This window comes from Mustelus asterias, unplaced genomic scaffold, assembly GCF_964213995.1.
Source record: "Mustelus asterias unplaced genomic scaffold, sMusAst1.hap1.1 HAP1_SCAFFOLD_1818, whole genome shotgun sequence".
Taxonomy (NCBI): domain Eukaryota; kingdom Metazoa; phylum Chordata; class Chondrichthyes; order Carcharhiniformes; family Triakidae; genus Mustelus; species Mustelus asterias.
Window position 1 is genome coordinate 52,501 of NW_027591763.1, and position 15,000 is coordinate 67,500.

Here is a 15,000-nt window from a genome sequence, read left to right on the forward strand (position 1 = left end):
TCAGTCCCCATGTGGTGTAGGTACACCCACAGTGCTGTTAGGGAGGGAGTTCCAGGATTGTTATTGGACATCAGTCAGTCCCCATGTGGTGTAGGTACACCCACAGTGCTGTTAGGGAGGGAGTTCCAGGATTGTTATTGGACATCAGTCAGTCCCCGTGTGGTGTAGGTACACCCACAGTGCTGTTAGGGAGGGAGTTCCAGGATTGTTATTGGACATCAGTCAGTCCCCATGTGGTGTAGGTACACCCACAGTGCTGTTAGGGAGGGAGTTCCAGGATTGTTATTGGACATCAGTCAGTCCCCGTGTGGTGTAGGTACACCCACAGTGCTGTTAGGGAGGGAGTTCCAGGATTGTTATTGGACATCAGTCAGTCCCATGTGGTGCAGGTACACCCAGTAAGAAGTTTAACAACACCAGGTTAAAGTCCAACAGGTTTATTTGGTAGCAAAAGCCACACAAGCTTTCGGGGCTCCAAGCCCCTTCTTCAGGTGAGTGGGAATTCTGTTCACAAACAGAGCTTATAAAGACACAGACTCAATTTACATGAATAATGGTTGGAATGCGAATACTTACAACTAATCAAGTCTTTAAGATACAAACAATGTGAGTGGAGAGAGCATCAAGACAGGCTAAAGAGATGTATTTTGTCTCCAGACAGGACAGCCAATGAGACTCTGCAGGTCCAGGCAAGCTGTGGGGATTACAGATAGTGTGACATGAACCCAATATCCCGGTTTAGGCCGTCCTCATGTGTGCGGAACTTGGCTATCAGTTTCTGCTCAGCGACTCTGTGCTGTCGTGTGTCGTGAAGGCCGCCTTGGAGAACGCTTGCCCGAATATCAGAGGCCGAATGCCCGTGACCGCTGAAGTGCTCCCCCACAGGAAGAGAACAGTCTTGCCTGGTGATTGTCGAGCAGTGTTCATTCATCCGTTGTTGTAGCGTCTGCATGGTTTCCCCAATGTACCATGCCTCGGGACATCCTTTCTTGCAGCGTATCAGGTAGACAACGTTGGCCGAGTTGCAAGAGTATGTACCGTGTACCTGGTAGATGGTGTTCTCACGTGAGATGATGGCATCCGTGTCGATGATCCGGCACGTCTTGCAGAGGTTGCTGTGGCAGGGTTGTGTGGTGTCGTGGTCACTGTTCTCCTGAAGGCTGGGTAGTTTGCTGCGGACAATGGTCTGTTTGAGGTTGTGCGGTTGTTTGAAGGCAAGAAGTGGGGGTGTGGGGATGGACTTGGCGAGATGTTCGTCTTCATCAATGGCATGTTGAAGGCTCCGGAGGAGATGCCGTAGCTTCTCCGCTCCGGGGAAGTACTGGACGACGAAGGGTACTCTGTCCACCGTGTCCCGTGTTTGTCTTCTGAGGAGGTCGGTGTGGTTTTTCGCTGTGGTGCGTCGGAACTGTTGATCGATGAGTCGAGCGCCATATCCTGTCCTTATGAGGGCATCTTTCAGCGTCTGGAGGTGTCTGTTGCGATCCTCCTCATCCGAGCAGATCCTGTGTATTCGGAGGGCTTGTCCGTAGGGGATGGCTTCTTTTACGTGTTTAGGGTGGAAGCTGGAGAAGTGGAGCATCGTGAGGTTATCCGTGGGCTTGCGGTACAGTGAGGTGCTGAGGTGACCGTCCTTAATGGAGATGCGTGTGTCCAAGAATGCAACCGATTCCGGAGAGTAGTCCATGGTGAGTCTGATGGTGGGATGGAACTTGTTGATGTCATCATAGAGTTGTTTCAGTGATTGTTCACCATGAGTCCAAAGGAAGAAAATGTCATCGATGTATCTAGTGTATAGCATCGGTTGAAGGTCCTGTGCGGTGAAGAAGTCTTGTTCGAACCTGTGCATGAAGATGTTGGCATATTGAGGTGCAAATTTGGTCTCCATGGCTGTTCCGTGTGTCTGGATGAAGAACTGGTTGTTGAAGGTGAAGATATTGTGATCCAGGATGAAGCGGATGAGATGTAAAATTGCATCTGGAGACTGGCAGTTGACGGCGTTGAGCACTGAGGCCGTTGCAGCAATGCCATCATCGTGGGGGATGCTGGTGTAGAGTGCCGAGACATCCATTGTGACGAGGAGTGCTCCTGGTTCAACTGCTCCATGTGTGCTGAGTTTCTGTAGGAAGTCCGTCGTGTCGCGACAAAAGCTGGGGGTTCTTTGTACAATGGGTTTCAGGATGCCCTCGACACAGCCAGAGAGGTTCTCGCACAGGGTCCCATTGCCCGATACGATGGGACGGCCGGGTGTGTTTGCCTTGTGTATCTTCGGGAGGCAGTAGAGATCTCCAACGCGGGGAGTACGTGGGATGAGAGCACGGAGGGTGTTCTGAAGGTCCGGATCAAAGGTTTTGACCAGAGTGTTGAGTTGACGGGTGTGTTCTTTGGTCGGATCTGTGGGTAACTGTCTGTAGTGTTCCTCGTTGTTGAGTTGTCGGTACACTTCTTTGCAGTAATCCGTTCTGTTCAGTATGACGATGGCCCCTCCTTTGTCTGCTGGTTTGATGACAATGTTGCGGTTGGTCTTGAGAGCGCGGATGGCATTGCGTTGTGCTTGGGTGATGTTCGGGGCGGTTTTGTGAGTGCGGCTGATGAATTTGGTGTTGACGCACCTCCTGATGGCTTGGGCATACATGTCAAGTCGAGGGCAGCGGCCTTCCAGAGGAGTCCAATTCGACTCTTTCCTCTTCGGATGCACTGCGGATCTCTCTGTCGGCTGTTCCGGTTCATTGGCTGTCTCATTGTGTTCGTTGTTGGCCTCTTGGGGTTTGTGGAAGAACTCCCGCAGCCTCATTCGCCTGATGAATTCCTCTGTGTCCGCTGCGAGACTGATGGGGTCTATTTTGGTGGTGGGGCAAAAATTGAGCCCTCGGCTGAGAACTTCGATTTCAGCTGGTTGAAGTGTGTAGTCGGACAAGTTGACAATGGACTTCCCTGCAGTGGTGCTGTTTTCTACTGTGGTACCGGGGGAGGCTTGGCTGCTGCTGGTGATGATGCCGAGTTTCTCAAGTTTCCTGTTCTTGGTGTGCATGTAGATGGTGTAGTTCCATTGTCTCGTCCGCTTGGCAGAGTTTCGCAGCTGGTCTGCGTCCTGAGCGCAAGTTGAGAATATGGACTCTATCTTGGTTTCCAGGCTGCGGCGTTTGCTGTAGAGCTGGTGTATGAGGTGGTTGAGGAGGGTGAGAGAGGTGCGACGGCAAAGTCTCTCAGCGTAGTCTGTGTTATAGGTTGACCTGAGTGGGTTCGTGATCCGTAGTCCTTTCGGTATCTTGTCTGCTTTCTTGCATGTTTGTAGAAACTTGATGTCTGTGTCGATATGCGCGAGCTTCTTGGAGATCCTCTCCACTTGGAGCCGGCAGTTTGCGGTGTCGATGGTAGCCATGATGTGGAGATGCCGGTGTTGGACTGGGGTAAACACAGTAAAACGTTTAACAACACCAGATACACCCACAGTGCTGGTAGGTAGGGAGTTCCAGGATTGTTATTGGACATCAGTCAGGGTCAAAGGTAGGGTTCTGCAGACTGTGGAGGAACAGCGAGATCTTGGGGTCCATATCCACAGATCTCTGAAGGTTGCCACTCAAGTGGATAGAGCTGTGAAGAAGGCCTATAGTGTGTTAGCTTTTATTAACAGGGGGTTGGAGTTTAAGAGCCGTGGGGTTATGCTGCAACTGTACAGGACCTTGGTGAGACCACATTTGGAATATTGTGTGCAGTTCTGGTCACCTCACTATAAGAAGGATGTGGAAGCGCTGGAAAGAGTGCAGAGGAGATTTACCAGGATGCTGCCTGGTTTGGAGGGTAGGTCTTATGAGGAAAGGTTGAGGGAGCTAGGGCTGTTCTCTCTGGAGCGGAGGAGGCTGAGGGGAGACTTAATGGAGGTTTATAAAATGATGAAGGGGATAGATAGAGTGAACGTTCAAAGACTATTTCCTCGGGTGGATGGAGCTATTACAAGGGGGCATAACTATAGGGTTCATGGTGGGAGATACAGGACGGATATCAGAGGTAGGTTCTTTACGCAGAGAGTGGTTGGGGTGTGGAATGGACTGCCTGCAGTGATAGTGGAGTCAGACACTTTAGGAACATTTAAGCAGTTATTGGATAGGCACATGGAGCACACCAGGATGATAGGGAGTGGGATAGCTTGATCTTGGTTTCAGATAAAGCTCGGCACAACATCGTGGGCCGAAGGGCCTGTTCTGTGCTGTACTGTTCTATGTTCGGCACAACATCGTGGGCCGAAGGGCCTGTTCTGTGCTGTACTGTTCTATGTTCTATGTGGTCTGGGTACATCCACAGTGCTGTTAGGGAGGGAGTTCCAGGATTTGGACCCAGCGACAGTGAAGGAACAGCCGATATATTTCCAAGTCGGGATGGTGAGTGACTCGGAGGGGAGCCTCCAGGTGGGGGTGTTCCCAGGTATCTGCTGCCCTTGTCCTTCTAGATGGTAGAGGTGGTGGGTTTGGAAGGTGCTGCCTAAGGAGCCTTGGTGAGTCGCTGCGGTGCATCTTGTAGATGGTACACACGGCTGTCACTGTGCGTCGGGGGTGGAGGGAGTGAGTGTTTGTGGTTAGCGTGTCGATCGAGCGGGGCTGCTTTGTCCTGGATGGTGTTGAGCTTCTCGAGTGTTGTTGGGAGCCGCACCCATCCAGGCGAGTGGAGAGTGTTCCATCACACTCCTGACTGTGTCCTTGTGGATGGTGGACTGGCTTTGGGGGGGAGTCAGGAGGTGAGTTACTCTCCGCAGGATTCCCAGCCTCTGACCTGCTCTGGGAGCCACTGTGTTTATACGGCTGGGTCCAGTTCAGTTTCTGGTCAGTGGTAACCCCCAGGATGTTGAGAGTGGGGGGATTCAGTGATGGTTTTGCCATTGAATGTTAAGGGGCGGTGGTTAGAGTGTCTCTTATTGGTGAGGGTCACTGCCTGGCATGTGTGAGGCGTGAATGTTATTTGCCACTTGTCAGCCCGAGCCTGGATATTGTCCAGATCTCGCTGCGTTTGAACATGGACTGTTTCAGTGTCTGAGCAGTCGCGAATGGTGCTGAACATTGTGCAATCATCAGCGAAATCCCCACTCTGACCTTATGATGGAGGGAAGGTCATTGATGAAGCAGCTGAAGATTGTTGGGCCTAGGACACCACCCTGAGGGACTCCTGCAGAGATGTCCCAGAGCTGGGAGACTGACCCTCCACATCCACAACCATCTTCCTGTGTGCCAGGGGTGACCCCAACCAGCAGAGAGTTTGCCCCCGATATCCATTGATTCCAGTTTGGCTCGGGCTCCTCGATGCCACACCCGGTCGATGACTCGGGCTGTCACTCTCACCTCTCCTCTGGAATTCAGCTCTTTTGTCCATGTTTGAACCAAGGCTGTGATGAGGTCAGGAGCTGAGTGACCCTGGCGAAAACCAAACTGGGCGTCGCTGAGCATAGGTACTCTATGAACGGTATGCCTTGTCTGTATAGTGCGCAAGAAACAATACTTTTCACTGCATCCCAATACACGCGACAATAATAAACCCAATTAAATTCTCTCTCTCTTGCCTGCTGTGTTATGTTCTCCTCTTGCCCTCCCTCCCGCATTCTCGCCTCTGTCGCAGACTGAAAAACATTGAATCAACCGCCCTCCCCCTCTGACTCTCTCTCTCCGAGGCCCTGCCCTCCATCTCTGTCACCTCGAATCCTCAGCCCTCACCACCGCCCACAGCCCTGCCTCGCACTCTGCGCCTCTCGTTCTCCCTCAGCCCGTCGCAACCCCCCTCCCCACCCCGCTGCTGCTGAGGGGTCACGGATTCTGGTGGGAGGGGGGGGGGAAACAGCCAGACCCCCCCCGCCCGAGTCGAGGACCCCCTCCCGTTCCACGGAGCCGAGGCTCAGGTAGGTGTGTGTGTGCGCGGTGGTCCGAGGGAGACAGGGCGGCGTCTGGAGTGAGATGGGCCGGGTCCGTGAAACCTCACAGGAAGAGGGTGAGACACCGGCGACATAAAGCTTCCCGCCATGTCCAAACGCAACTAAACCCCCCTCCCCACCGCGCTGGAGAGGCTCATGTAGGACAGACAGAGAGAGAAAGGGAGAGAGAGAGAGAGACAGAGAGTGAGAAACAGTTACCGACAGAGATAGGGAGGGGCTGGAGGAGATTACAGAGATAGGGAGGGGTGTAGGGGCTGGAGGAGGTTACAGAGATAGGGAGGGGTGTCGGGGCTGGAGGAGGTTACAGAGATAGGGAGGGGTGTAGGGGCTGGGGGAGGTTACAGAGATAGGGAGGGGTGGAGGGGCTGTAGGAGGTTACAGAGATAGGGAGGGGTGTAGGGGCTGGAGGAAATTACAGAGATAGGGAGGGGTGTAGGGGCTGGGGGAGGTTACAGAGATAGGGAGGGGTGTAGGGGCTGGAGGAGATTACAGAGATAGGGAGGGGTGTCGGGGCTGGAGGGGGTTACAGAGATAGGGAGGGAGTGTAGGGGCTGGAGGAGGTTACAGAGATAGGGAGGGGTGTAGGGGCTGGAGGGGGTTACAGAGATAAGGAGGGGTGTAGGGGCTGGAGGAGGTTACAGAGATAGGGAGGGGTGTAGGGGCTGGATGAGGTGACAGAGATAGGGAGGGGTGTCGGGGCTGGAGGAGATTACAGAGATAGGGAGGGGTGTAGGGGCTGGAGGAGGTTAGAGAGATAGGGAGGGGTATAGGGGCTGGAGGAGGTTACAGAGATAGGGAGGGGTGTAGGGGCTGGAGGAGGTTACAGAGATAGGGAGGGGTGTAGGGGCTGGAGGAGGTTACAGAGTTAGGGAGGGGGTGTAGGGGCTGGAGGAGGTTACAGAGATAGGGAGGGGTGTAGGGGCTGGAGGAGGTTACAGAGATAGGGAGGGGTGTAGGGGCTGGAGGAGGTTACAGAGATAGGGAGGGGTATCGGGGCTGGAGGAGGTTACAGAGATAGGGAGGGGTGTAGGGGCTGGAGGAGGTTACAGAGATAAGGACGGGTGTAGGGGCTGGAGGAGGTTACAGAGATCGGAAGGGTTGTAGGGGTTGGAGGGGGTGACAGAGATAGGGAGGGGTGTTGAGGCTGGAGGAGATTACAGAGATAGGGAGGGTTGTAGGGGCTGGAGGGGGTTACAGAGATAGGGAGGGGTTTCGGGGCTGGAGGAGGTTACAGAGATAGGGAGGGGTGTAGGGGCTGGAGGAGGTTACAGAGATAGGGAGAGTGTGTAGGGGCTGGAGGTGGTTACAGAGATAGGGAGGGGTGTAGGGGCTGGAGGAGGTTACAGAGATAGGGAGAGTGTGTAGGGGCTGGAGGTGGTTACAGAGATAGGGAGGGGTGTAGGGGCTGGAGGAGGTTACAGAGATAGGGAGGGGTGTAGGGGCTGGAGGAGGTTACAGAGATAGGGAGGGTGTAGGGGCTGGAGGAGGTTACAGAGATAGGGAGGGGTGTAGGGGCTGGAGGAGGTTACAGAGATAGGGAGGGGTGTAGGGGCTGGAGGTGGTTACAGAGATAGGGAGGGGTGTAGGGGCTGGAGGTGGTTACAGAGATAGGGAGGGGTGTAGGGGCTGGAGGAGGTTACAGAGATAGGGAGGGGTGTAGGGGCTGGAGGAGGTTACAGAGATAGGGAGGGGTGTAGGGGCTGGAGGAGGTTACAGAGATAGGGAGGGGTGTAGGGGCTGGAGGAGATTACAGAGATAGGGAGGGGTGTAGGGGCTGGAGGAGGTTACAGAGATAGGGAGGGGTGTAGGGGCTGGAGGAGATTACAGAGATAGGGAGGGGTGTAGGGGCTGGAGGAGATCCAACTCAAATCACATCTAACCTCAGAATTCCCATCTCCGAGAGGGAGCTTCCCCAGCCTATCAAACCCCTCCATCCAGCTGCACTGCTCCCTGGTCCAAAGTGAGAAGTTCCTGGTAAATCTCCTCCAATGCAATGACATCCTCTCTGTAATGGTGGGACTGTCTGGCGGGTGATTGGGTCTCGGCCGGGTTCTGTCTTCTCTTTTCGTTGCCCCATTACAGCGGGGGACATGTTTGGCTCTGGAGAGAGAGCGAGAGAGTGCCAGCAATGGGGAGCGGGTTAGATAGTCTGGGGTTGTTTCCCTCAGAATTGAGAGAGAGGGTGGACCCGTCGAGGTGTACAGGATTATGAGGGGGTCCGGACAGAATAGACAGGATCGACTCAATTCCCCCCTCCTCCCCCACTGCCCCCCCCCCCCCGCCTGCCGAGTGACCAATATCCAGGGAGCATCGATTTAAGCATGAGCCAGGACATGAGGAAGAAGCTTTCCACCCAGACGGTGCTGGGATTCGGGAATCGTTAGCCAGGCTTGCCGGTTGAAGTTGGAAATCTTGACCCATGCTGGAGAGTCAGAACCCACGAGACAAGGGAGGGGGAGCAGGAAAATGGGATTGAAATGGATGGTTAGATATTTTATTCCCAGCACAGCAGCAATGGGCCGAATGGCCTCTTCCGTCCGTTGTCTTTCCTCCGGTTCTACGCTGAGCAGAACTCCACAGAGTTGCAAGTGATGTAGATTAGCTGGCCATAGAATCCCCATTCGGCCCATCAAGTCTACGTTGACTCTCCGAGAGAGAATCTTACCCAGGCCCTATCCCCATAACCTCACGTATTTAGCCTGCACACCCCCCTAACTACACAGTCTGGGACACTAAGGGGCAATTTAGCATGGCCAATCCCCCTAACTACACAGTCTGGGACACTAAGGGGCAATTTAGCATGGCCAATCCACCTAACCTGCACATCTTTGGACACTAAGGGACAATTTAGCATGGCCAATCCCCCTAACCTGCACATCTTTGGACACTAAGGGACAATTTAGCATGGCCAATCCCCCTAACCTGCACATCTTTGGACACTAAGGGGCAGTTTAGCATGGCCAATCCACCTAACCTACACATCTTTGGACACTAAGGGACAATTTAGCATGGCCAATCCCCCTAACCTGCACATCTTTGGACACTAAGGGGCAGTTTAGCATGGCCAATCCACCTAACCTGCACATCTTTGGACACTAAGGGGCAGTTTAGCATGGCCAATCCCCCTAACCTGCACATCTTTGGACACTAAGGGACAATTTAGCACGGCCAATCGACCTAACCTACACATCTTTGGACACTAAGGGACAATTTAACATGGCCAATCCACCTAACCTACACATCTTTGGACACTAAGGGACAATTTAGCATGGCCAATCCCCCGAACCTGCACATCTTTGGACACTAAGGGGCAGTTTAGCATGGCCAATCCACCTAACCTGCACATCTTTGGACACTAAGGGGCAGTTTAGCATGGCCAATCCCCCTAACCTACACATCTTTGGACACTAAGGGGCAGTTTAGCATGGCCAATCCACCTAACCTACACATCTTTGGACACTAAGGGACAATTTAACATGGCCAATCCACCTAACCTACACATCTTTGGACACTAAGGGACAATTTAGCATGGCCAATCCCCCTAACCTGCACATCTTTGGACACTAAGGGGCAGTTTAGCATGGCCAATCCACCTAACCTGCACATCTTTGGACACTAAGGGACAATTTAACATGGCCAATCCACCTAACCGGCACATCTTCACAGAATACATAAAATCCCTACAGTGCAGAAGGAGGCCATTCAGCCCATCGAGCCTGTGCCTACAATAAATCCACCCAGGGCCAAACCCGTAACCCCACGTATTTACCCCGCTAATCTCCCTGACACTAGGGCCAGTTTAGCATGGCTTATCAAGCTAACCCACACATCTTGACTGGAAATCTTGACTCATTCAAGTCCATGGCTCCATGAGGCAGCAGTGCGAACCACTGTGCCACCGTGCCGTCCGGTGGTTTATTCTGTTCGAGGATAATCCCAATTGATCAGAGATGTACCAAGAAATTTATACTTGCAAATTGATGACTAAATTATCGATAAATTAAGGGTCAGTGCTGAGGGAGTGCCGCACTGTCAGAGGGTCAGTACTGAGGGAGTGCCGCACTGTCAGAGGGTTAGGGCTGAGGGAGTGCCGCACTGTCAGAGGGTCAGTGCTGAGTGAGTGCCGCACTGTCAGAGGGTCAGTGCTGAGGGAGTGCCGCACTGTCAGAGGGTCAGTGCTGAGGGAGTGCCGCACTGTCAGAGGGTCAGTGCTGAGGGAGTGCCGCACTGTCAGAGGGTCAGTGCTGAGGGAGTGCCGCACTGTCAGAGGGTCAGTGCTGAGGGAGTGCCGCACTGTCAGAGGGTCAGTGCTGAGGGAGTGCCGCACTGTCAGAGGGTCAGTGCTGAGGGAGTGCCGCACTGTCAGAGGGTCAGTGCTGAGGGAGTGCCGCACTGTCAGAGGGTCAGTGCTGAGGGAGTGCCGCATTGTCAGAGGGTCAGTGCTGAGGGAGTGCCGCATTATCAGAGGGTCAGTGCTGAGGGAGTGCCGCACTGTCAGAGGATCAGTGCTGAGGGAGTGCCGCACTGTCAGAGGGTCAGTGCTGAGGGAGTGCCGCACTGTCAGAGGGTCAGTACTGAGGGAGTGCCGCACTGTCAGAGGGTCAGTGCTGAGGGAGTGCCGCACTGTCAGAGGATCAGTGCTGAGGGAGTGCCGCACTGTCAGGGGGTCAGTGCTGAGGGAGTGCTGCACTGTCAGAGGGTCAGTGCTGAGAGAGTGCCGCACTGTCAGAGAGTCAGTACTGAGGGAGTGCCGCACTGTCAGAGGGTCAGTGCTGAGGGAGTGCCGCACTGTCAGAGGGTCAGTGCTGAGGGAGTGTCGCACTGTCAGAGGGTCAGTGCTGAGGGAGTGCCGCACTGTCAGAGGGTCAGTGCTGAGGGAGTGCCGCACTGTCAGAGGGTCAGTACTGAGGGAGTGCCGCACTGTCAGAGGGTCAGTGCTGAGGGAGTGCCGCACTGTCAGAGGATCAGTGCTGAGGGAGTGCCGCACTGTCAGAGGGTCAGTGCTGAGGGAGTGCTGCACTGTCAGAGGGTCAGTGCTGAGGCAGTGCCGCACTGTCAGAGGGTCAGTGCTGAGGGAGTGCCGCGCTGTCAGAGGGTCAGTGCTGAGGGAGTGCCGCACTGTCAGAGGGTCAGTGCTGAGGGAGTACCGCACTGTCACAGGGTCAGTGCTGAGGGAGTGTCGCACTGTCAGAGGGTCAGTGCTGAGGGGGTGCCGCACTGTCAGAGGGTCAGTGCTGAGGGAGTGCCGCACTGTCAGAGGGTCAGTGCTGAGGAAGTGCCGCACTGTCAGAGGGTCAGTGCTGAGGGAGTGCCGCACTGTCAGAGGGTCAGTACTGAGGGAGTGCCGCACTGTCAGAGGGTCAGTGCTGAGGGAGTGCCGCACTGTCAGAGGGTCAGTGCTGAGGGAGTGCCGCACTGTCAGAGGGTCAGTGCTGAGGGAGTGCCGCACTGTCAGAGGGTCAGTGCTGAGGGAGTGCCGCACTGTCAGAGGGTCAGTGCTGAGGGAGTGCCGCACTGTCAGAGGGTCAGTGCTGAGGGAGTGCCGCACTGTCAGAGGGTCAGTGCTGAGGGAGTGCCGCACTGTCAGAGGGTCAGTGCTGAGGGAGTGCCGCACTGTCAGAGGGTCAGTGCTGAGGGAGTGCCGCACTGTCAGAGGGTCAGTGCTGAGGGAGTGCCGCACTGTCAGAGGGTCAGTGCTGAGAGAGTGCTGCACTGTCAGAGGGTCAGTGCTGAGGGAGTGCCGCACTGTCAGAGGGTCAGTGCTGAGGGAGTGCAGCACTGTCAGAGGGTCAGTGCTGAGGGAGTGCCGCACTGTCAGAGGGTCAGTGCTGAGAGAGTGCCGCACTGTCAGAGAGTCAGTACTGAGGGAGTGCCGCACTGTCAGAGGGTCAGTGCTGAGGGAGTGCCACACTGTCAGAGGGTCAGTACTGAGGGAGTGCCGCACTGTCAGAGGGTCAGTGCTGAGGGAGTGCCGCACTGTCAGAGGGTCAGTACTGAGGGAGTGCCGCACTGTCAGAGGGTCAGTGCTGAGGGAGTGCCGCACTGTCAGAGGGTCAGTACTGAGGGAGTGCCGCACTGTCAGAGGGTCAGTGCTGAGGGAGTGCCGCACTGTCAGAGGGTCAGTGCTGAGGGAGTGCCGCACTGTCAGAGGGTCAGTGCTGAGGGAGTGCCGCACTGTCAGAGGGTCAGTGCTGAGTGAGTGCTGGTTTTTCAGATTGCTGTGATATCTGTCTGCACTGTGGGAATGTGTGCAATGCTGTGTTCTCTTTGATGTTGTCTGGGTCAACATTTAATTGCTCTTCGTGGGATCTTACTTTGCACATATTGGGTGCCAAGTTTCCGACATTCCTGGCTCCGTAAATTAATTCAGCCCCTTCCCCAGCCTGTTACACAGGAACAGGGGGTGGCCCCATTCAGCCCCTTCTCCAGCCTGTTACACAGGAACAGGAGGAGGCCATTCAGCCCCTTCTCCAGCCTGTTACACAGGAACAGGAGGAGGCCATTCAGCCCCTTCTCCAGCCTGTTACACAGGAACAGGAGGAGGCCCCATTCAGCCCCTTCTCCAGCCTGTCACACAGGTCCCTGGGAGGAGAGGGTTTACTGGGTGACAGTGTGAGGGAGCTGGATTAACATCAGTACAGATACAGTCAGTAACACAGGGTGCTGGGGGAGAGGGGTTACTGAGTGACAGTGTGAGGGAGCTGGATTAACATCAGTACAGATACAGTCAGTAACACAGGGTGCTGGGAGAGAGGGGTTACTGAGTGACAGTGTGAGGGAGCTGGATTAACATCAGTACAGATACAGTCAGTAACACAGGGTGCTGGGGGGAGAGGGGTTACTGAGTGACAGTGTGAGGGAGCTGGATTAACATCAGTACAGATACAGTCAGTAACACAGGGTGCTGGGGGAGAGGGGTTACTGAGTGACAGTGTGAGGGAGCTGGATTAACATCAGTACAGATACAGTCAGTAACACAGGGTGCTGGGGGAGAGGGGTTACTGAGTGACAGTGTGAGGGAGCTGGATTAACATCAGTACAGATACAGTCAGTAACACAGGGTGCTGGGGGGAGAGGGGTTACTGAGTGACAGTGTGAGGGAGCTGGATTAACATCAGTACAGATACAGTCAGTAACACAGGGTGCTGGGGGGAGAGGGGTTACTGAGTGACAGTGTGAGGGAGCTGGATTAACATCAGTACAGATACAGTCAGTAACACAGGGTGCTGGGGGAGAGGGGTTACTGAGTGACAGTGTGAGGGAGCTGGATTAACATCAGTACAGAGACAGTCAGTAACACAGGGTGCTGGGGGAGAGGGGTTACTGAGTGACAGTGTGAGGGAGCTGGATTAACATCAGTACAGATACAGTCAGTAACACAGGGTGCTGGGGGAGAGGGGTTACTGAGTGACAGTGTGAGGGAGCTGGATTAACATCAGTACAGAGTACAGAGGGGAGAAGGAAAGGAGAGGGTGCAGAATGTAGTGTTACAGTCACAGCTCGGGTGTAGAGAAAGATCAACTTAATGCGAGGTCGGTCCATTCAAAAGTCTGACAGCAGCAGGGAAGAAGCTGTTCTTGAGTCGGTTGGTCCGTGTCCTCAGACTTTTGTATCTTTTTCCCGACGGAAGAAGGTGGAAGAGAGAATGTCCGGGGTGCGTGGGGTCCTTGATTATGCTGCTGCTTTTCCCGAGGCAGCGGGAAGTGTAGACAGAGTCAATGGATGGGAGGCTGGTGATGGATTGGGCTACATTCACGACCCTCTGTAGTTCCTTGCGGTCTTGGGCAGAGCAGGAGCCCAGACCAAGCTGTGATACACCCAGAAAGAATACTTTCTATGGGGCATCTGTAAAAGTTGGTGAGAGTTGTAGCTGACATGCCAAATTTCCTTAGCCTCCTGAGAAAGTAGAGGCGTTGGTGGGGGTTTCTTAACTATAGTGTCGGCGTGGGGGGGACCAGGACAGGTTGTTGGTGATCTGGACACCTAGAAACCTGAAGCTCTCGACCATTTCCACTTCGTCCCCATTGATGTAGACAGGAGCATGTTCTCCTTTACGCTTCCTGAAGTCGATGACAATCTCCTTCGTTTTGTTGAGATTGAGGGAGAGATTATTGTTGCCGCTCCAGTTCACCAGATTCTCTATCTCATTCCTGTGCTCTGCCTCGTCATTATTTGAGATCCGACCCACTACGGTGGTGTCGTCAGCAAACTGGAAAATCGAATTGGAGGGGAATTTAGCCGCACAGTCAGAGGGTGTATAAGGAGTATAGTAGGGGGCTGAGAACACAGCCTTGTGGGGCACCAGTGTTGAGGATGATCGTGGAGGAGGTGTTGTTGCCGATCCTTACTGATTGTGGTCTGTGGGTTAGGAAGTTCAGGATCCAGTCGCAGAGGGAGGTGCCGAGGCCCAGGCCACGGAGTTTGGAGATGAGTTTCGTGGGAATAATGGTGTTGAAGGCTGAGCTGTCGTCAATAAATAGGAATCTGACATAGATGTCCTTGTTATCTGGGTGTTTCAGGGTTGAATGCAGGGCCAGGGAGATGGCGTCTGCTGTGGACCTGTTGCAGCGGTAGGCAAACTATAGTGGGTCCCGGTAGTCCAGGAGAGCGCCTGGAACAGGCCTCAAATATCGTGTCATAGTAAAGGTTCTCTGCTTTGGAAAAGTTTTGACCGATCCTCTCTCTCTCTCTCTCTCTGTCAGATTTGGCCGCTATTGCTGACCTTTGACCTGAGGGAATGAAAGCATGCCCCGTTCCTCTCTGTCCAGTCAGAGCCTACGGGACACGGACAGTTTGAGCAGCGCCATGGACGGGCTGACGGACGCCTTGGACACGGGGCTGGACCTCACCGCGGACGACGGCAGCTCCATCGGCTCTGACTCTGAGGCCAACGGGGCAACCGCCTCTCGCCAGACCGACAAGTACGGCTTCATCGGGGGAACGCAGTTCACCGGAGAGTGAGTGTCCGCGGAGCCCGGGGGGGGGGGGGGACAGGCCCGTCGCCGTGGGAACCCGAGTAGGCCTCAACGCACCCTGTCAATCCCGTTACCACAGGAGCAGGAGAAACTAGGCCCCAATCTCCGCCC

The 15,000-nt window shown here is 54.5% G+C and overlaps 1 pseudogene across 1 annotated transcript in view; it reads left to right on the forward strand.

Annotated features, from left to right (window-relative positions):
• Positions 1 to 5,677: 5,677 nt before the first annotated feature.
• Positions 5,678 to 15,000, forward strand: part of LOC144488732 (TBC1 domain family member 10A pseudogene) — a 13,540-nt pseudogene continuing 4,217 nt past the window's right edge. Inside the window, exons 1-2 of the transcript XR_013496646.1 lie at positions 5,678 to 5,881; positions 14,617 to 14,871. The product of XR_013496646.1 is annotated as a TBC1 domain family member 10A pseudogene (transcript). The remainder of the gene's footprint in view (positions 5,882 to 14,616; positions 14,872 to 15,000) is intronic.